This window comes from Lepus europaeus, chromosome X, assembly GCF_033115175.1.
Source record: "Lepus europaeus isolate LE1 chromosome X, mLepTim1.pri, whole genome shotgun sequence".
Classification (NCBI taxonomy): Eukaryota; Metazoa; Chordata; class Mammalia; order Lagomorpha; family Leporidae; genus Lepus; species Lepus europaeus.
Window position 1 is genome coordinate 113,453,469 of NC_084850.1, and position 24,211 is coordinate 113,477,679.

Here is a 24,211-nt window from a genome sequence, read left to right on the forward strand (position 1 = left end):
GAAGTAAAAGGGTAGTTGTATTACAGTATGCATTTTTTCATAATTACAGTCTTGGGTAGCATTTATCTTGATTAGAAATGTTCAGTTCAGAGAGTGTTGGCACATCATCTCTCAACCTATTGAGAACTATTATGTATGCTATTTTGTTTTAAAAGTTGCAGATTAGGTAAGCAAATAAACAATGAATACAAACATCTGGAAGGTATATGTACATCAAATACTTTGTTTCATAGTTTTAAAGCTTTAATTAGAAAGTACTTTTTAAAAGCTTAAAGTGAGGGGGCTGCTGCTGTAGCACAGCCTGTTAAAGCCCTAGCCTGCAGCGCTGGCATCTCATGTGGGCACCGATTCAAGTCCCAGCTGCTCCACTTCCAATATGGCTCCCTGCTAATGTGCCTGGGAAAGCAACGGAGGATGACCCAAGTCCTTGGGCTCCTGCACCCACATGGGAGAAATGGAAGAAGCTCCTGGTTCCTTGCTTCAGATTGGCTCAGCTCTGGCCATTGCAGTCATTTGGGGAGTGAACCAGCAGATGGAAGACTTCTCTCTCTCTCCGTCTCTATCTCCCTCTATAAATCTTCCAAATAAATAAAATAAATCTTAAAAATAATCTTAAATTGAATATATAGGTTTCTTCCAAAATATATCTTTTTATAAACTATATTACAGTGCATTCAATGCTAGTTAAAATATTGAATACTAGAAAAATGATAGTTATTCAAACAATTTCAAGGAAATCATGGTTACAATAATGCTTGCTAAGAGATGGTATTAATTTTCTATCTCTACCTTAACAAATTGCAAACATTTATTGATGTAGAATCACTGCTGATAAATGTTTTCTAAAGTTTTCCCTTTTCTACCCTCTCAGAGTAAGATGTCATTTTTGAGTCCTCATATTTCAACTCCCTTCTAATCCCTTACCCATTGATTTACTAGTACTTCTTTTTGAGTCATTATCTATTTTTTTAGTTTAGTTTTTTTTTTTTAATTTCGCTTTTTACTTTCTATTTTCTAGTACAGCATTCCTCAAGATGCAGTTCATGGCCCTCCTGAATCAGAAATATCTGGTGAGGGGAGTGCATACTACAAACGTAGGTTATCAGGGCAGATGCTTGGTGTAGCTATTAAGATGCTGGTTAAGTTGCCTGAGTCCCACTCTGGAGTGCCTGAGTTCAATACCCAGCTCTGGCTCCTGATTGCAGCTTCCTGCTAATCCAGATCTAGTGGGCGGTGGTGATGGTTCAAGTAGTTGGGTTGCTACTACCCATGTGAGATACCTAGACTGAGTTCCTTGCTCCCAACTTCAACCTGGCCCAGTCCAAGCTGTCCTGGGCTTTTTGTTGCCTGAACCAGAGGATAGAAGCTATCTCTCTCTCTCACTCTCTCTCTCTTTAATAAATAAATCATTATTTATTTAAAAAAAAGCAGATTGTGTGTCCCACAAAATTCACTGAGGACCCAGGGGACTTATAATTTCAATTCATCTCCAGGAAAGCTAAGGCATATAGCACATCACAATTTCTTCTCATCAGTAAGCCATGCATGATTTTAGTAGAAAACAGCCAGTAAAGCCCTAATGGTAGCTCTAGATTGCCCTTTTGCCACTATCTGGCTGTGTGATCTCTCTCTACTTCCGTCAAAAAACTAATTCCTCTATTTAGAACTTGTCTATGTGTTTTGTTGGCACTGTTAGCCAGATGCTTTAAACATTATTGCATTTATTCAATAATTATTTACTGAATAGTTTTTTTTAATGCCCAGATTCAAGGTAATCCATATCCTGTACCTGCCCTCATAGTTTTAGAGTCAAGTGACAATGGCTTCTTAGGCCAAGATATACCACTCTGCATCATTTCATCTTGGCTGAAAGTACTCAGTCAGTAATTCCATAATTAATAAATAAATATACCAAAAATTATTCTTGTCACAGAAAGTATCCTAATTTTTTCCTAAATTCATGCAATCTATATCTCTGTTATATTCATTCATAGTCCTAATGATGCTTTGTCGTAAGTATGAAGAGAAAATTCTGATTAATCTTAGGACATAGCAATTACAAACAATACTGAAATCTTACCAAGTTTTCCTTTGAACTGAGATATATGGAAAGGAGGAAGTGAGCTCAACCATGTTTTGAGTAGCCCAGAAAATGAAGTATTAAATATGTTAATGTATTTTTCTTCTCAGACTTTTCCTGCTTTTGCAATTTGATGGGTCCAAGGCACAGATTAGTGCTGGAGAGAGCACTAACTACTCATGGAAGTTAAGAGATCATATATAAGGGTTGGCGCTGTGGCACAGTAGGTTAGGCCTCCACCTGTAGCACCGGCATCTGACATTGGCTGCTGTTCCACTTCCGATCCAGCTCCCTGCTAATGTGCGTGGGAAAGCAGTGGAAGATGCCCCAGGTCCTGGGGTCCCTGAACTTACATGGGAGACCTATAGAAGACTCCTGGCTCCTGGCTTCAGATCAGCCCAGCTCCGGCCATTGTGGCCATTTAGGGAGTCAGTCAGCGGATGGAAGATCTCTCTCTCTGCCTCTTCGTCTCTCTGTAATTCTACCTCTTAAATAAATACATAAATCTTAAAAAAGAGATCACATATAGCCCAGCACATGTGATCAATGTGTAGGCACAATTCCCTTTTTCAACAGCCTTAGGGAGAGTTTCAGTGACCTCATAGCACGTGAACTCCATGTTCAGCCTAACACCTAATAATGGAAAGGCACTGTGGAATGTAGTAGCCTTTATATTTTTCAAGATTTGTGAGAAAAATAAAATGACAGTAAAGAGTATTTTACTTGTTTATTCAAGAGGTACACATATTGGGGCCAGAGTTTTAGTTCAGTGGGTTAAGCCACTGCTTGTGATGCTGGCATCCCATATCAGAGTGCCAATTCCAGTCTTGGCTGCTCTGCTTCCTATCCAGCTTCATGGTAATACATGTGAGAAGGCATCAGAAGATGGCCCAAATACTCGGGCCCCTGTAACCAATGTGGGAGGCCTGGATAGAATTCCTGGCTCCTGGATCCTGGCTTCCACCTGACCCACACCTGGCTGTTATGAACATTCGGAGAGCAAATCAACAGATGAAAGATTTTGCTCTGTCTCTGCCTCTCTCTCTGTTACTCTGCCTTCCAAATGAATAAATTGATATTTAAAAATAAGCAAGCACTTTGGGGGGAAAATGTAAAGATAAACTATATATTAAATTAAATCTACTTCTAACATAGTGTTATAATCAAGATATAATTATATCTTTCAGAGGGGAAAAGGCACAATCTTTAAACAACGAAGTAGAGAAAGTCAAAATTGAGCTGTTTCAATAAAAAGATAAGTAGTCTAAAGTGCTGTTCAAACTACTCAACATCCAATAGCTTACATACAGGATCTCCAGCTCAACTGTGATTTTTTTTCTGTCTTTGTTCAAATTAAGCACCCCTTACCCACCAAAAATATAAATCTAAAGCTGTCACAATAGCTATTCCAGTAACAATGACAGAACTTGGTCTTTTCTATTTGAATTGTGTGCACTTTAAGATACGTGGGCTGTCGTATTTTAAAGTAGAGCAGTTTAAAACACAATCCATTAGAGCTGAATTACACAGGCCTTCAATCATTTGATGCCTGCCTTCTGTATGAGGAAATGGCTGATGTCAAAAGAAAAATGACATGGAAAGTTTTTATAACACATTTTAGGAGGAGAAAGGTGGTTAATAGAAGTGTGCAGGGAGACTTCTCCTGACAAAGAGCAAATGGCATCAAATTGGGGTAAGTACCCTATGTATACAATGACAAAAGAAAGTAAATGGAAAATTACAGCTTTAGCATTTAACTGTATCCAAAAGAAACCACTAGTCTTTTCAGAAAGAGTCATTTAGTTTGGCAGGTCCTAAGGCTATAATTTTCTTGTTTTGTTTGCTACCTTAATCTAAGATCCTCTGGAAAATAAACTAAAGGGATTTTTTAAGGAGAACTTCCTTCCCTAGGTTGTTTGCGAACATAGCAGAATAAAGTATGTGTCTCTTCATCTTCTCTGAGTGATATTTGATTTGGATCTCATATGCCTTTATTAAAAATCATTGTGACATTTGCCATCACTTTGTAGGTCTGGGTTTGTGAAGTTAGCACTTCAGAAATAGTGTATTTGCTTCTGACACTGTCTGTACTTAAAGGAGCTGACCAAAAATTATGCCTCAAGTTATAGATAAATAGATCAATAAACTAAGATATCCCTGGGTATATATATGTATATATATATATATATATATATATATATATATATAACAAAAAGCTTCCATATGAGAATAATTCATTCAGTTATGGGTTTTTCTGAAATTAAATTATTTATTCAAATGTTGAATGCACATTATGTATCTCTCCTGGGCTACTTCAGCTTCTTTCTTCAATTCTTTCCCTCTTCCAGTAATTTTTCTAGGGTAAACATTTTCAAGTTCATGTTGCATAGGAAAGACCAACTTCTTACAAAGAAGGGAATCTATAAGGAATACTTTAACCCTCCCCACCTCTTCAGGCTCAATGTGAAACATGTTTTCCTTCATTGCTTTTTTTCCCTCCAGCCCTTTCTCCAAGATTTTCCTAAGGTCAGCCACCATGTCAGGCTGCAGGACATTTTTATATGTTGTTTCTACTCTCTGGAATCATTTGCTTATGCTATTGACACCTTCTCATCATTTAATCCTTTGCAATACATTTTAATTGGGGCTTCTTCAAAGACTTAACTGAAAACTCCAAATTTAAATGACTGTAATTATATTTTTATGTATGGTTGTTTGATAAATATACATCTTCCTCACTAGGTGCCAAATTCTATGAGGGTAAGGCTCAAGTCAATTCCTGTTTACTTTTTCATTAATAGAGCTTAAAACACATTGTTGCCACAAAAACAAAACAAAACAAAAAACCATACCTCTCTCAATTATGACTGGAAAGCATGAATGTGTATAAGAAAATGTTTGTAAAAAAACCAATCTGATATGCATTAAATACTTCTTAACTACTCTTAAACTATTATTAGTCACTTAATCCACCCTAGTTCTCTTATCCTATGTATATACATAGTGTTTTGTCACTTTTTGTGTGAGAAAAACTGATGTCACTTTTTAAAAGATTTTTTTATTTGAAAGTCTGAGTTACAGAGAGAGAAAGAGGGAGGGGGAGAGAGATAGCAGTCTTCCATCTACTGGTTTACTCCAAAGATGGCTGCAAGGGACAGGGCTGATCCAGCCAGAAGACAGCAGCCAGGAGTTCCATCTCAGTCTCCCACGTGGGCAACAGGGGCCCAAGTACTTGGGCCATCTTTGGCTGCTTTTCCTGGCCATTAGCTGAGAGCTGGATTGGAAATGGAGAAGCCAGGACTGGAACCAGCGTCCATATGGGATGACAGTGTTACAGGTGGCAGCTGTATGCCACTACCATGCCAGCCCTGATGTCATTTTTAAAGTAGGCTTTTGTTTTCTTCTGAGGCTTGGCATCAAAAAATGTTTATCTACTTGAAATTTATATAAAAAAACACTCAATATGCTTCCTGTACTTTTAATCCTCAAACCACTGTAGCTTAACTAGGAGGGCTCTTTCAACATCTACTCCAAAAAATCCGAATTTAATACACCCATATTTCTTTTCTCTAAACATACCAGCTTTTCAGACAGAAGAGATAAAAAGTGTTACTTCTCTACCCTACAGAGAGAGATAACTTGTTGATATTCTCTAGAGTTGCATAGAATCCTTTTCCAATAAAGAGTTTTTGTGTTTTGCTTTTGGTTATTTTGAACTAGATCACCTATCTCCCCTCATCAACCTTAACATGGCTTGTTATGCTTGTTTTACAGTAGAATTTGGCTAGAGTTGCTTATCATCTGTAAAGTATTCACATTCTTGACACTGAACATACTTTAAAACCCAGTTGAAGAGAATTCTGTCAGTTGTAAATACATCATAATAGTGGTGTGCTCACACTGAAATAAAACCGGCTAAATAAATATCCACTAAGAGAAGCTCCTGTTTCTGGAGACAGGAAGTAAGTGGACTTTTCCATATTCTTCCTTCTAAGTAAAACTAAAAATCCAGGACATCATCTATAACATGAATGGGAGAAGACTGAGAGGTGAAGAGAAGAAAGCAAACCAGTATTATCGGTGAGGAGTATGAACTTCCACCATGACCCAGTAGTCACGTGATACCTGACACCCTTCTCATGGGGTGATGTCAAAAGGCACAGTTAGCTCTTTCACTACTTTTAAGTAATATAAAGGCCACTTCACAGAGTTCTGAGTGGAGAACTTCTCACCCATGTGAGAAGCAACAAAAAGGCAAGTCTTGCTTTCCCATAGAAGTTGGTATCAGCAAAGGTCTAGCAGGGTGCCTGAATTCCTACCCCTATCCAACAGTAACAACAACTCTCTCACCTCTTACTTTTCATTGAAGTCCAAGTGGAGAGCTTGAACTCCCACCTCATTAGGGCAGAAACAAGACAGTGCTAATTCTACTGCTTCTGGAGCAGCATGAGAAAACACAAGCTAAAACAAGATTAAATAATATCCAAGATAATTTAACTTAATATTCAAAATCACTCATCATACCAATAGTCAGGAAAATTTCCAGGTGAATAAGAAGAGAAGATCAGTAGATGCCGGCAGCAAGACAACATGGAAGTTGGAGTGATCTGATGAGGAAAATAAAGCAGTCATCATAATATTTATAAAGCAGCCATTATGAACTCATTTTAAACATATTAAAAATAGAGAGTAGCAGAAGACAAAAGTTCTTATTTATATAAGAATCAATTGGAAACTTTTAAATAAAAAATTGCAACAAATCATGCTGGAAAACCTAAACATGAATATGAGTCTAGATACAGACTTTCCACCCTTCACAATCATTAACTCAAGGAAGGGCTGGTGTTGTGGGTAAAGCCACTACCTACAACACTGGCATCCCATATGGGCACTAGTTCAAATACCAGCAGCTCTACTTCCAATCCAGCTCCTTGCCAATGGCCTGAAGATCAGAAGATCAGAAAATCACCCAAGTGTCTGGTCCCCTGCCATCCACGTAGAAGCAAAGGAATCTCCTGGTTTCAGCCTGGCCCAGCATTGGCCACTGTGGCCATCTAGGGAGTGAACCACCAAATGGAAGACCTCTCTCTCTCTCTCTCTCTCCCCCTCCCTCCCTCCATCTCTCCCTCCCTCCCTCTCTATCTGTAGCTCTGACTTTCAAAATAAATAAATAGTAAATTACCGCCGGCGGCGCCGTGGCTCACTAGGCTAATCCTCCGCCTTGCGGCACCAGCACACCGGGTTCTAGTCCCGGTCGGGGCACCAATCCTGTCCCGGTTGCCCCTCTTCCAGGCCAGCTCTCTGCTGTGGCCAGGGAGTGCAGTGGAGGATGGCCCAAGTCCTTGAGTCCTGCACCCCATGGGAGACCAGGATAAGTACCTGGCTCCTGCCATCAGATCGGCGCGGTGTGCCGGCCGCAGCGCGCCTACTGCGGCGGCCATTGGAGGGTGAACCAAAGGCAAAAGGAAGACCTTTCTCTCTGTCTCTCTCTCTCACTGTCCACTCTGCCTGTCAAAATAAATAAATAAATAGTAAATTACAAAAATATAAAACTCTTGGAAAGTAACATAGAAGAACATCTAGAAGAACTTGCTTTGCTAACTTTTGATATACATCACCAAAGGCATGACCCATGAAAGAAATAATTAAGTCAGACATCATTTGTATTAAAAGAAAAAACAAACTTCTGGTTTGAAAAAGACAACTAAGAGAATGAGAAGATGAGCCATAGACTTGGAGAAAATATTTGCAAAAGACCTATTTGATAAAGGACTATATTATAAAGAATTCTTAAAGCTCAGCAATAAGAAAAACAAACTGCATTGTGACATGATGAGTTAAGCTATAGCTTTACCCATCTCAGAGTGCCAGTTCAAGTCCCATCTGCTCTGCTTCTGATGCAGCTCCCTGTTAATGTGTCTGGGAAGGCAGCTATTCAGCACAGTACTAGAAGGTCTAAGTAGTGCAGTAAGGCAAGAAAAATAAATAAAAGTTATATACCAGAATGGAAAAATGCAACTATCCTGATTTGCAGATAGCATGCTAGTCTACATAGAAAACTGATGGAAAATTTCAATAACTCCTAGAACTAATAGGTGAGTTTGACAAGACCACAGAATAAAGTGTTAATGTACACGAGTTAATTCTATTTCCATATACTAGAACTGGACACGTGGAAACAAAACTTAAAATGTAAGATCATTTACAATTACAAAAAAAGGAAATACTAATATGTACAGGACATATACACAAAATAATACACAATCTTTATTAATAATTCAAGGAATATATAAATGAATATATAGATATATTGTGCTTATCGATTGGAAGTTCTTGCACAGACAAAAAGATAATTCTTTCCAAACTGATATACAGGTTTAGCAAACTTTCAATAAAAATCCAATAAAAGTATTCTTTAGATTAATATAATGTCAGTCTAGAACTTACATTGAAAGGCAGATACTAGACTAACAAATAATTTTGAAGGAAAGAATAATGTGGGAGGAAGACTTATATTAAATTTGAAAACTTACTATATAGTTTTGGTAATCAAGATTATGTGGTATTGATAGATCAGTGGAATAGAATAAAGAACCCAGAATTAGACTCAAACAAATACAGATAAAATTTTTTGATAAACATGTAATAACAATTCAGTGAGGAATGACAAAGTATTTAATAAATGATGCTAGAGCCATTGTATATCCATAGCTAACAACAACAAAATATCCAACCCAAATCTTACACCTCATATAAAAATTAACTCCAAATGGGTAATAGACTAAATGTAAAATATTTAGAAGGTAACATAAAAGAAAATCTTCAGTCCCTAACACTTGGTGAAGAGTTTTTATGTATGACAGAAAAAGCACAACCCAGAAAGCAAACAAAAAAATGAATTTCACTTCATTAAAATAAAACACAAAGCAAGGGATTTATATATAAAATGCTCAGAGAACTCTCAAAATTTAACCTTTAAAATACAATTAGAAAATGCGCAATACACTTCTAAAATATTTATATTGACATTTAGCAAAGAAGTTTATGGGACATGTACTCCATAGAATACTACACAGCAGTAAGGAACAATGAAACCCAGTCATTTGCAACAAGATGGAGGAATCTGGAAAACATCATGCTGAGTGAATTAAGCCAGTCCCAAAGAGACAAATATCATTTGTTTTCCCTGATCGGCAACAACTGAGCACCAAAGGGAAAACCTGTTGAAGTGAAATGGACACTATAAGAAACAATGAACTGATCAGCTCTTGTCCTGACTCTAGATGTACAATGTAATACTTTATCCTTTTTAGTATTTGTTGTTGTTCTTCTTGTTGTTGTTCTAGTACTAGTGGTTGAACTCTGTAATTAACACACAATTATTCTTAGGTGTTTAAATTTTAACTGAAAGGTGATCCCTGTTAAATTTAAGAATGGAAAAAGAGAGGGAGGAGATGTACAATTTGGGACATGCACAATCAGACTTGCCCCAAATGGTGGAGTTAGAAATGTGCCAGGGGATTCCAATACAATCCCATCAAGGTGGCATGTACCAATGCCATCTCACTAGTCCAAGTGATCAATTTCAGTTCACATTCGATGGCTCTGATAGGTCTAAGAGTCAAAGGGATCACACAAACAAGACAAGTGTCTGCTAATACTAACTGATAGAATCAAAAAGGGAGAGAAAGATCCAACATGGGAAGTGGGATACACAGCAGACTCATAGAATGGCAGACGTCCTAAACAACACTCTGGCTTCAGAATCAGCCCTTAAGGCATTTGGATCTGGCTGAAGAGCCCATGAGAGTATTGTAGGCATGGAAAGCCAAGATACCATGGAAAAGAAAAAAAGAAGACCTAAATGAAAGATCTCTGTGAGTGAGATCCCAGTGGAAAGAACAGGGCCATCAAAGAAGGAGGTACCTTTCTCTGAAGGGAGGAGAGAACTTCCACTTTGACTATGACCCTATCGGAATAAGATCAAAGTTAGCGAACTCTAAAGGCTTCCATAGCCCTGGCAACTCATGACTAGAGCCTAGGGAGATTACTGACGCCATGAACAGGAGTGTCAAATTGTTCATGTGGGATCTGTCCCTAATGTGTTGTCTAATGTGCAGTGATGCTATAACTAGTACTGAAACAGTATTTTTATACTTTGTGTTTCTGCGTGGGTACAAACTGATGAGATCTTTACTAATTATATACTGAATCGATTTTCTCTATATAAAGATAATTGGAAATGAAAAAAGGAAAAACCTGGTGTTAAATTGGAAATGGCATAGAAAATTAATTAATTTTTTTAAAAAAAATATTATGTAAGATCTCTGTCTTTAATGTACTGTACACTCTTATTTAATGCTATAACTAGTACTCCAACAGTATTTTTTTCACTTTGTTTTACTATATGGGGGCAAAATGTTGAAATAGTTACCTAATATATACTAAACTGATCTTCTGTATATAAAAAAATGAAAAAAAAAAGATACTCACAATGACTAGCCATTAGAAAAATAAACATTTATGGGGCCAGCGTTGTGGTGCAACAGGTAAAACCATGTCTTACAATGCTGCCATTCCATATGGACATTGGTTCATGTCCTGTCTGCTCCACTTCTGATCCAGCTCCCTGCTAAGGGCCTGGGAAAAGCAGCAGAAAATGGTCCAAGTGCTTGGGTCCCTGCCACCCATGCAGGAGACCCGGATGAAGCTCCTGGCTCCTCACTTTGGCCTGGCTGATCCCTGTCTATTGCAGCCATCTGGGGAGTGAACCAGTGGAAGATATATATATATATATATCTCTCTCTCTGTCTCTCTCTCTCAATTTGAAATACATAAATAAATCTTTAAAAAAAGGAATGAAAATTCAGAGCATGATGAGATGATTGAATGCACATATGAATGGCTAAAATAGAAAACATTGGGTATGGATTGCTGGTAAGGATGCAGAGAAAACAGATCCCTCATAAATGTCAAGTATTGGGTTGGGGATTTGGCACAGTTTACTTGCTGCTTGGGAAATGGGCATCTTGTATCAGAATCCCTGGGTTCAAATCCTGGCTCTGCTTCTGATCCAGCTTCCTGCTAATGTGTATCTGGGGAGGTATTAGGTGACAGCTCAAGTAGTTGGGTCTCCTGTCATGCTCATTGAAGACCTTGCTTTGGCCTGGGCCAGCTCCAGCTGGAGTAGGTCTTTGGGGAATGACTAAATGGATGGAAGATATCTGTCTCTCTCTATCTCTCTCTGTCTCTTTCTCCCTTCGCCTGTTTACCTTTCAAACAAATATACAAATAAGTGCATTTTTAAAAATAAAGGCAAAGTGTTACAACAACTCTGGAAAATGTTTTGGTAACTTCTTGAAAAAGCCAAAAACCTAAACACACACTTGCCATATAATTTAGAAATTGCTTTTCCCAGGTATTTATCTCAGATAAATTAAAATATATCAATTAAAAATCTGCACATGATCATTCAAAACAGCTTGATTGATATTACTCCAAAATTGGAAAGTGTCTCCTAATAGGCTAATGGTTAAATGAACTCTGGTGCCTCCATATTATTATGATTTTAATATCATTTCTCCCTCTGAGACTCATTGAAATTTTATTTTCATTATGATTGTGTTGGGAGTTGTTGTCTTTACACTAATGCTGCCCTCAGGGGACTGGGTTAGTTCTTATGCAATGTGTGAGTTCTGGCTTTTACAAGACCAGTTTTTACAGGAGTGAATCTTGTAAAGCAAAGCTGCCCCTCATGTTTTGCTTCTTCTGCTTTCTCCAATAGATCATGGCACAGAATGAAGTCCTAATTAGATGACTTCCTCACTAGATGGACTTCTAGCCTGCAAAACTGTGAGGTACATATACTTCTTTCCTATATGAATCGCCCAATACCAGGAATTCTGTTAAAGCGATGGAAAACAGATAAAGGCACATATAATAGAATACCACTCATAATTCTAAGTTAAAAGAAGTCAGTTCCATAAGGTCACATACTATATGGTTTCATATATATAACATTCTATAAATGACAAAATCACAGTGATGCAGCAGAATTTACTGCTTGTTAGGGATTAGGGGTTGTGGGGGTGGGATTTGGTATAGAGAGGTACATGAGAGAAAACTTTCTGGTGATGGATTAGTGCTATTCTTGGTTGTGGTGGTATGACTCAAATTTATACATGTGATAAAGTGACATAGCACTATACACACATATTAGACCAATGCCAGCTTCCTGATTTTGATACTGTATTATAATTACATTAGTTATATCCATTGTGGGAAACTTAGTGAATGACAAATGAACCTATTTGTATTATCTTTGCAGCTTATTATTAGTCTATAATTATTTCAAAATAGAAAATTAAACATTCAGTTAAGCCTCTTGCAGATTAATTTTAATGAGTATATTATTTGCACATAGATGAAGTTTCTAATAGAATTTAAAAAATAGTTCTTCATAGACTTTATACATTATACATTAATGCAATATTGATATTTTTTATTTAGCTTGTATTTTCACCAAGTGTCAAATGGCCAACTACTAAAAATCAATATTCAACTGAAACTGATACTTAAACTACATATCACCCTTATGGAATGAAATGATGGGTTTTAAGAACACAACTTAAATGTTACCACAGAAGCAATATTATAATACTATTAAAATTTGTAATTAAAATAGAAAATTTTACAGGAACTATTCCTCAGGATTGCCAACTGCCACATTGCTCTTCAAGTCACTATGTTTTACTTTTATCATACTAACTAGATACTAAGAAAAGATGAATTTTTTTCTGGATAAGTCAGTATAGGTTACTGCTTGTGCAGCTATTATTAAGAAGTTACTCCTACTCCATTAAAGCTAGTCTGTAAGCTGTTCAGTAAGAAATTTCTTAGAAAGATTTTATATCTAGAATTCACAGATTGAGAAAAGTTTTAAAATAATTTATCTTCAATTACTTTAAAAGATTAGCAGTCTACATTAATCAATTTAATAAATTTTTAAATGTTAGCCTCCATAAACATTTAACTATAAGAAGTTATTTAAAGTATCTTTAAGGCCCGTTGTTTTGAAACATGTTTAGTAGGAGTAAAAAGCATATGACATATCTCATTTTTCTGTAGTACTTTCTATTTAAGTCACAGTGTCTGTCTTATTTCTAAGTTCAATCCTTTTCTTGAATATTATTGCATACAGTTTTACATTTATTCATCCTACTGTATATTTGTATTTGATGTAGGGTAATTTATAAACAAAAGAAATTTATTTCTCACTGTTTTGAAATCTGCAAAGTCCAAGGTCAAGGTACTGACAAAACTGGGATCTGGTGAGGGCTGCTCACTGCTTCTAAGATGGCACATGATTTCTACAGCCTGCAGAAGGAATATACCGTGTCCTCACATGGCAGGAGTAAAGAAAAGCAAGAGTGTGCCCAGTAATCTTGAGCCTCTTATAAAGGTGCTCTGCCTTCAAGACTGAATTATCTTCCAAAGGCCACATCTCTTAATAGTGTCACATTGGGGGTTAAGTTTCAACATGAATTTTGGAGTGGATACCACCATTCAAATCGTAATACTGTTTAAGTCATCTTCTCAAGATATGAAAATTTCACAAACGGGATGTTTTCTCTTGAACGATTCAATTGGATCTAATGTGAATTTCTTATACTCATGAGACTTTTTTAATCAGCCAAAGAACTGAGAATGCCAGAAATTATGGTGAAACAAACATTTAGTTTTTTGGCTTTTTTGTTTTTGTTTTGAGATTTACTTATTTATATGAATAGCAGGGTGACGGGGAGGAAGAAGAGGATGGAGGGATGGGGAGAAATAAAGAGAAAGAGAGAGAGAGAGAGAGAGAGAGAGAGAGATCCTCTATCTGATGGTTCACTCCCTGAATGCTCACAACACAGTGCTTGGCCAGGGCAAAGCCAGGATCCTGGAACTCAATTTGGATCACCCACATGGATGGCAGTAGCCCAAGTACTTGGGCCATCATCTGCTGCCTTCCCAGGCAAATGAGTAGGAAGCTAGGTTGGAAGTGGACCAGCTGAGACCAAAACCAGCACTCCAATAGGGGATACAGATATTCCAAGTGGTGCCTTAACCTGCTGCACCACAATGCCAGCCTTAAGATTTTGCCCTTCTAAGATCAAGGCCTAAGTCAAAGTTAAGTAGTGCAATATGGTTTAATAAGACAAAGCACAAAATTTAATACTTTATCTTTTATCATATCATAACAGACTAAAGATTATATATTCTTATTCATTTTTGAGATTTTTTTCCTGTACAGCTTGATTTATATTTTATATTACATATTTTGTCTTGTATAAACTGTATTTACTTTATATCTTTAATTTTATAATAAGATAGTTCAATAATGATAGAAGGAATAAACACACTTAATAAATGTTACATAAATAGAAAGAATTAAAGTTTATTTTGTTACTATGTCTTAATTATGGATTTCTGATTCACAGAATTGACCCATCCATTTAATATAAGAGTGAATTTCCTATCCCTGGAAGCTTAAAACCACTTCCAACAACTAAACCCAATTAGTCAGAACTGTACTAAAATCTGGACTGAAAATCCTTTGAGATTCTCTGAACTTCAACTCTTAATTGCATTATGGTCTCATTCACTTTAAATAATTCAGAATAAGGGTTATATAAATTGTCTAGTGCACTTAGTCTGCAGATTATACTGGAGCTGGAATTTGAATCTGGTGAACTGATTCGGTCTTTAGAAACTGTCAAGAACTTGAAATGTCTGAGATTTTACCCAACACACAAGCTAAAAAATGTGGCTGCCTCTCTGTCATGGAATCTGTAAGACTGGAGAATACTGTGACCAGAGATGAAGTGCAATATATTATCCAGTGTGATAACAGTAGCCAGAGTATCAGCACTTTCAGAGGTCCCTTGTGCATCAATTTCCATAGGGCAATGTAAACATGAACAGGTGAAGGCTATGCACAAGATAGATAGCATTACAGGAGTGAAACCTTGCACTTACAGAATCCAAGCCTTTTCTAATGCTCAATAAAACTACCTGGCCTTTGCTTGAGCAAGAGACATTATCTTTCAAGCCTGTCACTCTGGAAATATATTAGAAGAATATTGTCATAAACAACAATGTCTACTTGCAATATACCCAAAGAAACATTAGATCCAGGAACAACTGTCTCCCAACAGAAATATACATAGTCAATATTTTAGATATAATAATATTTATCTACACGCATGCAGTGCTTATTGTATACTAAAATTTCTACCTATGTTAAATATTAGATCCTCCCTACAACTGTGTGACTTAAGCACTAATATTACCATTCCCTTTCCACAGATTAGAATACTGAAACAGAGAGGTTAAGTATCTATCTCAAGGTTACTCACCAGCGAGCTGCAGAGTTGGGACATGAAGCCAGGTAATATAATTGTGATCCTATTCCCTTATTCACTATGCCATACTGCCTCAAAAAGTTATTATTTACATATTTTATTAGATGTTATCTTGATATCTGAAATGGTCCTATCTTCTATAAAAGGTGGCACATACTTGTCCCTTGAAATTTCTGCCTCAAAGTGTCAATTCTGTCTAGGTAAGTATGGTCTGAACAATTTATGCACTGTGTTACAAGTAAGGAAAGCTTTAAAAATGTAGCACATAGATGATATGATTAGAAGACTGTCAACATCCATACCACAACACAATGGATAAGGAGTTTTGGTCTGGGCTGTGTATCATTCGCATCCTCTTTATTAAAACATTGACATGATGTAGTCTCTGTTTCTCAAATCTGGCTAATATTTGGCACTGTCTTTAAATTTAGTAGTGACCTTCTAAATATTTTTAATTTAATTTGTCTTGACTCTTTAAATTTAAATAATTTTATTAACACACAACTCCTGATTTTCCATCATCACCACAAGGATATTGTTGGAGGTTTTATGAAATCTCTTAATGAAGTTCAAACACCTTCTTTCTGTGTTCCTTCCTTCATCCACCATTCTAGTGAAAAATGAACCCTGTCAAAAGTATGAAATGAGGTGAGTTTGACTTCATTTGTTATTAATTAATCCATAATGGTGTTTGGTAAGTACCACTCCATATCTAAGTTTTCATTAAAGCTCTTGACAGGGATTAGTTTATTTTAATAAATGGATTAGCTTGCTCCTTTTCCCTCTGAGAGAGAAAATTGTAGGGAAAGGACATTGAACAGTAAAAAAAATGTGACTGTTGGTATATTTGTGTGCCTTTTGGATGTGGTTGGAAGGTTCCTGGTATCATGGAAAGAATGTAGAACTTATAGTTAGATTCCCATATGTTTGAAGCACTGTACTGGGCAAGAGAGAGTGAGGGTATCAATGTCAAATTTAATTGCATTTGTAAGAATTGGAATCCATAGAAGCCAAATTAGAAGGATTAATTTTACCCAGGACTTGGCATTTACTAAATATTTATTTTATTATTGTATGGCAAGGGGAATGAAGAAAATATAGAGGCTATATATATGTATACATATACATATATATAGTATCTATATATATGTATATATATACATATTTATAGCATTAAATGTATTCATATTTATAATGTGCAGATCTATCTAAATCTATATTAAATGAAATGGAAAAAGTATGAATCAGTTGTAATTTTGAATACCATCTGCATATCTGAAGACAAAGTATTTTTATTTTATGTGCAAAAATATTATTGTGATTACATTTTTATTTTAGACCATATCTTATAGCTATGCAAGCTGAACACTCAAGACTGAAAGGGGCAGTTCTGGTGCTATGGTCTAGCAGGTAAAGCTGCTGCCTGTGACGCAGGCATCCCATTTGGGTGTGGGGTCATGTCTCAGCTGCTCCACTTCTGATCCAGCTCCCTACTAATGGCCTGGGAAAAGCAGCACAGGATGGCCCAAGTGGGAGACCCGGATGAATCTCCTGGATCCTGGTTTCAGCCTGCTTAGAACTGGCCATTGTTGCCATGCAGGGAATAAGCAAGCAGATGGAAAATCTCTCCCTCTCTCTTTGTGTGTGTGTAATTCTGACTTTCAAATAAGCAAATAAATATTTTTTTTAAAAAAAAAAGATCAAAAGGAGCAGTAGATATGTATGTGGCAATACTTGCCATGGAGTGATAGTTTTTTTTTTGGGGGGGCCAAGGAATGGATACTTGTTTGCACATTAAGTTTATCTAGCCAGATTTTTGTATGCTAAAAATTCTTCATAATAAATAAGATAAATAAATATTTCTCCCAAAAGTGAGGAAAGGAAGAAGACAAAGTTGTATATCATAGCATAAGGTGATAAGCTATTGTGATGTCAGGACTCCATGTAAAATCATGGGGAATTTGAAGAGTGTGCATGAGAAGCAGTGGAAGCCAAAGACATTTATTTGTGCCACAAAGTTTTCTGCAGCTAGACTCTTACACACATTACAACCATCATGAATGTCCCACAAGAAAAAAAAATTCAGTTGTATTTAATGTCAATTTTACAAACTTTGTTTTGGATTCTGACTCTTCATTAACCCCGCAAACCTTTTCCTAGTTCATATACATAACTGCCTCATGGATTTTTAGGTGGTTTTGCTTGATCTAGATGACAACCAGCAATATTTTCTCCTGCCTCTAAAAGACCTCTACTTTGTGTGACTTTTTTATTCTTGGAATATATTTTCTGATATAAAGCACTTCTATATTCTTACTACACACAAAAATTGTAGAATATAGTATACACGTTTCCTTACCTTGTGTATTGTTATTTCAGTCATGCACACTGTAGCCCTCTTCAGAAAAAAAAAGCATTAAATGATGTTGGAGATTACACAGGATTGACCAAAAACACAGATAATGCAATTATTTTACGTACAGAAAGTCTCAGTTGTCAAACAATCAAAGTGATGACTACATAATTGATCTTAATTATTTGTTAAGATGAAAGCAACTAGACTAGCAAGATGATGCCTTGACTCAGATCAGTCATTTTAATGACTGAATCAGAGCTCTGCACTGATTCATATTTGAGGGACTAACTGCTCCTGAGCTGAAAAAAGTAAATCAGACAATGGGTGATGCACTCTTTATATATGAAATATGTCAGAAATCACGGTGGCAGGAGTTTACAATAAATAATATTAATGTTAGTATATAACAATTGTACAACACAATGCCATTTACAAAGCACTTTCACATGCAATCCAATTTATTCTTCACAGCAATCAGATCAGATACCATTGGTCCTATTTTATGCTGAGGAATTTTTTCTGAAATTATTGCAGTTTAAATACCTCACCCAAAGTTATATATATCTTATGACTGCTGCAGTTACAATTGAAGCCAAGAGCTGACTACAGTGTTTCAGTGCTTTCTCCCACTATTCCCAGTTGTCATTTACAGACATCAAGTCATAACTTCATTAAAGCTATATTATTCTTATGAAATAATTTTCATTAAATTAATTTGTATTGGAAAACCTAGATAATAGTTTTATAGTTATCACTGAGAAAAATAACCAATTTAATGCCATCATAAGTAGTGGAGGAGTACAATAAACTTACAGCTCTATTGTCAGTTTTAATGGAAGTTTCTCAAATTCCATTTTTATGACAATTTTTGAACTAAGCGAAAAGAAGTTTGAGAAATCCTTTATGGCAAAGTATTTTACTTTATCAGATGGAGACTCTTGTTCTCTAATGCAACAGGAACCTGTAGATATTCTTGACAGATTGATTTTAGTTGTCAGTTATCCTGATGAGTTGTTTGCAACTAGATTTTTTTAGTTTCAACTTTTTCATAGACATTCTTTCTCTATCCCCCTCTCTTTTATGATTTAATTATTTAGGCAGGGTCATAGAGAGAGAAGGAGAGACAGAGAGAGATAGAATCTTCCATCCACTGATTCACTTCCCAAATGGCCACAATGTCCAGGGCTGGGCCAGGCCAAAGCCAGAAGTCAGGAGCTTCATCCAGGTCTCCCATGTGGGTGGCAGAGGCTCAAGAACTTGAGCCATCTTTTGCTGCTTTCCCAGGCACATTAGAAGGGAGCTGGATCAGAAATGGTGCAGCAGGAACATGAATCCCATGTTGGATGCCAGTGTCACAGACGATGGCTTAACCAGCTAAGCCACAATGCTGGCCCTGATACTCTGTTTCTTAGCAATTTATTCAGAGTACTTTGTTTATTTCTTGGTTGTCCATTATCATAGATCAGTTTCAAGCATAATTATAATCATGATTTCGATTTTTTGCACCCCTGAGCTATTCACAAAATATTCTTCTATATATTTTAAGAATGTTAGATCTTGTACATGTGTCCATTACATGTACGTCACTGACTATAACAATCTCAGAGAATGAAACATTATTTTCCCTGAAGAATCCAGTAAGAGCATGGGGAAGCAAAAGAAATCAAGGAAGTATGTGACTATGAAGCGGATACTTAGTCTAAGAGATCAGAGGCTTAAAGTATAGATTAAAACTTAAAAAGAAGGAAAAGAAAGATCCCAGTGCACTGAAGTAAAAGAGAAGTTCCCCAGCACCCTTCCTGCTTATTCTTCCAATATAATACACAACAGGGCGCACTTTGCCACATCCTGGTTGATACTAACTTTATCAACTTTTCCATTAAAGCTAAACTGGAGTTAGTACAATCAATGATGGATTCTCTGTATGCCAAGTGCATTTCTTGTATAACTGTATAATGGCAGAAACTAGGAAATTGAGGCAGAAATATCAAGTAGCACTAAGGATTGTCAATGATCTAAGATTTGAGGAATTACCATGCACACACAAAGGAACCTATGCAGATTACTGCTTAGTATAGACAGTGACTCAGCACAAGTGTTACATTGTGGCCAGCTGATGGCAACCTTAAACCAAGAATGTGGAAGATCCCTGGAGTTCCTATTATGTACATTTCTAACCACAGATACATCAAATGAATTTCAGATGATTATGGAGCACCTTGGTTCTAATTCTGCCAAGACAATGTTTCCTGGCCTTCCTTGGACCAATTTTATCTGTTACCAGTTTGCTAAACGTGCTACAGCAGGAATTAGTATTCTCTATACACTTCTGTTGTATTATGAACTGAGTATGATTAAATATATACACTTTTTTATGCTGATTTGAAAAAAAGAAACATTAATTTCCCTTAAAATGTACATGAAGCTACTATATGTCTATATCTATCTATCTATCTATGAAGATTATGTCTTCATGGGAGTGAAAGCCTATGTTGAGATGCATGTTTCCAAAGCAACATTAGGAGCTGATGCCCTCTCTGATAAGGCTCCAGTGGGTCAAGTAGCACCTTACTTCTAGCCCATACACCAGGAGCTCATGTCCTAGGGATTCCCTTTTCAAAAAGCCCTGAGTCCACTTCCAGGGTTGTGTGGGATTCTTCCTGGGTCCACCATGTTAAGGGCAGACCTTCCTGAGGTATGTACTCCCCTAAGCCCAAGGATAAGTTAAGTGGCAAATGTTAATGGGGAGTTGTGAATTAAGTTTTAACCTATATATGGGAGTGTCCACATGAATGCAAATCCCCTCCCAGTGTGGAAAGATGCAAAAGAGAGAGGAAATGTGAGGGAGATATTAGCAAAGGGGCACATTACGTGTGCTCCTATCTTCTAACTTAGAAATGCAAAAACACCTTAGAGTTAGGTAACTATCTTTTCAAGTTATGCAAACATAACATTTGATTTAACAGTCTAACATTATAGACAAAAGAATTTTTAAGTTAACAGATTTGTGTGTACACACTTTGTATTTTCTCTTTTAACAATCTCCCCAGTGTTGCTACAATCTCCCCAGTAACCTGAGCAAGGGTGGCTTTACCAGATAAGGAATTTGCACTTGCTTTGCTAGCATATGCCAATAACATATTGAATATCTAGTCATGATGGTTATCAAAGCTTAGATAAATTGTCCTTAAATTTGAATGGCTTCTCATATTTCCGCTTACAGAAACCCTAGTAGTAAGACAGTACATTGGGAAGGCTTTGTTCAAAGTAATGAACCACATATGAAGAGTTCAAATGCTCAGTACTACTGAAGAGAAAATTCAGGGCAGTTCAATTTAAGTTATCCAGCCACTCAAAAAACACATATCAATCATTCACTATATAAACAGAAGACATTTTGTAGAATTTGTAAGAGATAACAAAAAAAATGAATCAGGTACAGTTCTCATTTTTGATTAATAATGAAGATAAGCGAGAGAGAGAGAGAGAGAAAGAGAGAGAGAGAGAGAGAGAGAGAGAGAGAGAGAGAGAGAAAGATTGTCTTCCATTCACTGGGTCACTCCTCAAATGCTTGAAAAACCACAGTTGGGCCAAGGCAAAGCCAGAAGCCCAGAACTCCATCCAGCTCTCCCAAGTGGGTTAAAGGGACTCAAGGCACTTGATCTGTCATCTGTTGCCTCCAAGTATGCACTAGCAGGAAGCTGGTTCAGCAGCTGGACAGCAAGGGCTCAAACCAGCTCTCTGAAATGGGATGTAGCAATCCTAAGCATCAGCTAACCCTCTAAGCTGTCATGCCCTCTCCAGTTCTATTTATTTTAAAAGACCAGTCCAGCCAGTACAGCTTCACCAAGGTGCATTTCTCAATACTGTTCTCTCTAGCCTAAGGTAGGTACATATCCCTTGAGCTGCCAGAGTACCTCATGCACACACATCACTGTATTCTAATAATTTACACATGTGTTTACCCACCAGAATTGAATCCTCTTAGTGCACAAGGGTACCTTCTATTTATGTATGTACTCTGCTACACACAGTGTCTGGGACATAGTATGAACAACGTAAAGGCTTACTCAATGGCAGAAGATTGGAGGAATACCCCAACGATATTGTTGAATAGATAAAGATGGGGCTCAAATGTGAAGAGAAAGGAGAAATTACTTGAGGAATATGAAATATCATGAAGAAAGCACAGGTGTGATCCTTGCATAAGTAGTACAGTTGAAATTTGCTGTGGGTTTTCTAGGCAGAGATTTGGGAAGTCATGAAGATTGAGATTTCTGAACACAAGGGTACATAGGCTCCATCTTGTTTGTTAAGCAATGCAATGTCAATCAGTGTTTTTGATGAGTAGGATTACATAAATGGTGATATATTTTGAGCATTTTAACCACTTTTTGCTTGAAAGACAATGTCAAAAGAGATTAGATGGGGCAGATAAACTAATAATTTTTTCATTCAACAATCATTTATTGAGGTAAAAAAATTTAATAAGCCCAATCTTGGAGACACTGAGGTATATAAGTGGTGGTTTTGTGTTGGAAATCTCCTGGGGAGACTGACCTTTCAAAATAGTAGCTACCACACAATGTGATCAGTGTTCTTGGGGAAAAGTATTACAAGGACAACATAAACATAGAAAGGTGATTTATTAAATACCATAAATGAAGACTTGTGCTTGAAGGAAGTGATAGTGGGAATGGAGTAGGAGGAATTATCCTGGAAGATATTGCAGATTTTTAATAAGTTGGACTTTGTGCTGTATACATGTATGCAAGTGGGTGGAAGGCTCGAAGTTGGTTATGGCTAGAGTCTGGCATTTACTTGGAGGGAATAAAACTACATTAACCAAGTAAGAAAATGCAAAAGGTTTAGGAGGTTGAACCCAAAGATTAAATCACATTGAGAAAATGGTTTCTTTGGAAAACTAGGCAGATGGGGCTGGCACCATGGCTCACTTGGTTAATCCTCTGCGTGTGGCGCCGGCATCGCATATGGGTGCCGGGTTCTAGTACAGGCTGATCTTCTTCCAGTCCAGCTCTCTGCTGTGACCCGGGAAGGCAGTGGAGGATGGCTCAAGTGCTTGGGCCCCTGCACCAGCATGGGAGACCGGGGGAAAGCACCTGGCTTCTGGCTTTGGATTGGCAAAGTTCCGGCCATAGTGGCCATTTGGGGGGTGAACAAATGGAAGGAAGATCTTTCTCTCTGTCTCTCTCTCTCTCTCTCTCTCACTGTCTATAACTCTACCTGTCAAATAAAAAAAAAGAACTAGGCAGAAATAACAGCAACGTTTTATTGAACAAACTCTCATTTCCTATATTTACTTCATTATGCAGCCTAAGGAATCACTAAGTTAAACTGGCAGGCAAGCAGCTTCTCCTTCATTTTGGGACACTAGGAGTATAAATTTAGGTAGAGAAAAAGTGATAATGTAACCATTCATAAGATAATGTACAGAACTAGCACTAATCATTCTGGACCAGAAAGCAGTTTAACCCAGACATTGACAAACTTCTATGTGACAACTGAGTGAATCCACTGTAGTATTTTGCCTAAAATGGTCCTAAGTACAAAAATCAAACATCTTTCTGTGCTGAGTTTCCATAAAGCTAGTGGAACAAGGATCCTAGTATTTTCTCAAAGAAAGCAACTTTCTACTTCTGATTACTGTATTTTACATTTGTGGAAAGAATTTCAGGTGGGAAAAGGAGTATTTTCCTTTTAAAGCAGGTGAATGCACTTGTCACACCTTTCTGCTCACAAAGTCAAGGATTAAGCAAAATCATTGGGCTCATGTACTTCTAGTTCTGACCTCTGTTTCTGACTGCAAACAAGTCTGCCAATCATTGTCAGTTTTGTCAGGAAATTCTGTGACATGAATGCTGAGCATGAGTCCAATGATTACATTCTCATAGACTATTGAAAAATTGTCAAAGAAATAATACTATACTTGCAGTCTGTTATCTAAGGCAGCAAACTAGAGAAGAAAGATTAGAATATTTCCATACCCTCTTATGGATTGGCCAAATTAATGTGTGTGATTATTAAAGTGACTATAATGTAAGAAAGACAAAGGAACAAAAATAAAACTGGAAGGGATCAACTCAAGAAATTCATGACCTCCATTAGATTTCCAATACAAACTGTCTTATCTTGGGGGTGGAGCCAAGATGGTGGATAGTGAGGACGCACATCAATAGTCCGGGAAAAGATAGTTTAATAAAAATGGAGTTACTGTAGCCTCAGGAAAAGACTCAAGAAAAAAACTGCAGAGGAAACGCTTCCAGAACTAGTGGATGTGACACAGAGGACCTACGGGGAGCCCACCACGTGGAAACCCAACCGCGGGAGCCGAGACACAGAATCTCACCA

The 24,211-nt window shown here is 37.0% G+C and overlaps 1 pseudogene; it reads left to right on the forward strand.

Moving 5' to 3' along the window:
- The first annotated feature begins 19,487 nt into the window (after positions 1 to 19,487).
- LOC133753805 (rRNA-processing protein FCF1 homolog) lies at positions 19,488 to 20,071 on the forward strand (annotated as a pseudogene).
- The last annotated feature ends 4,140 nt before the right edge of the window (positions 20,072 to 24,211 follow it).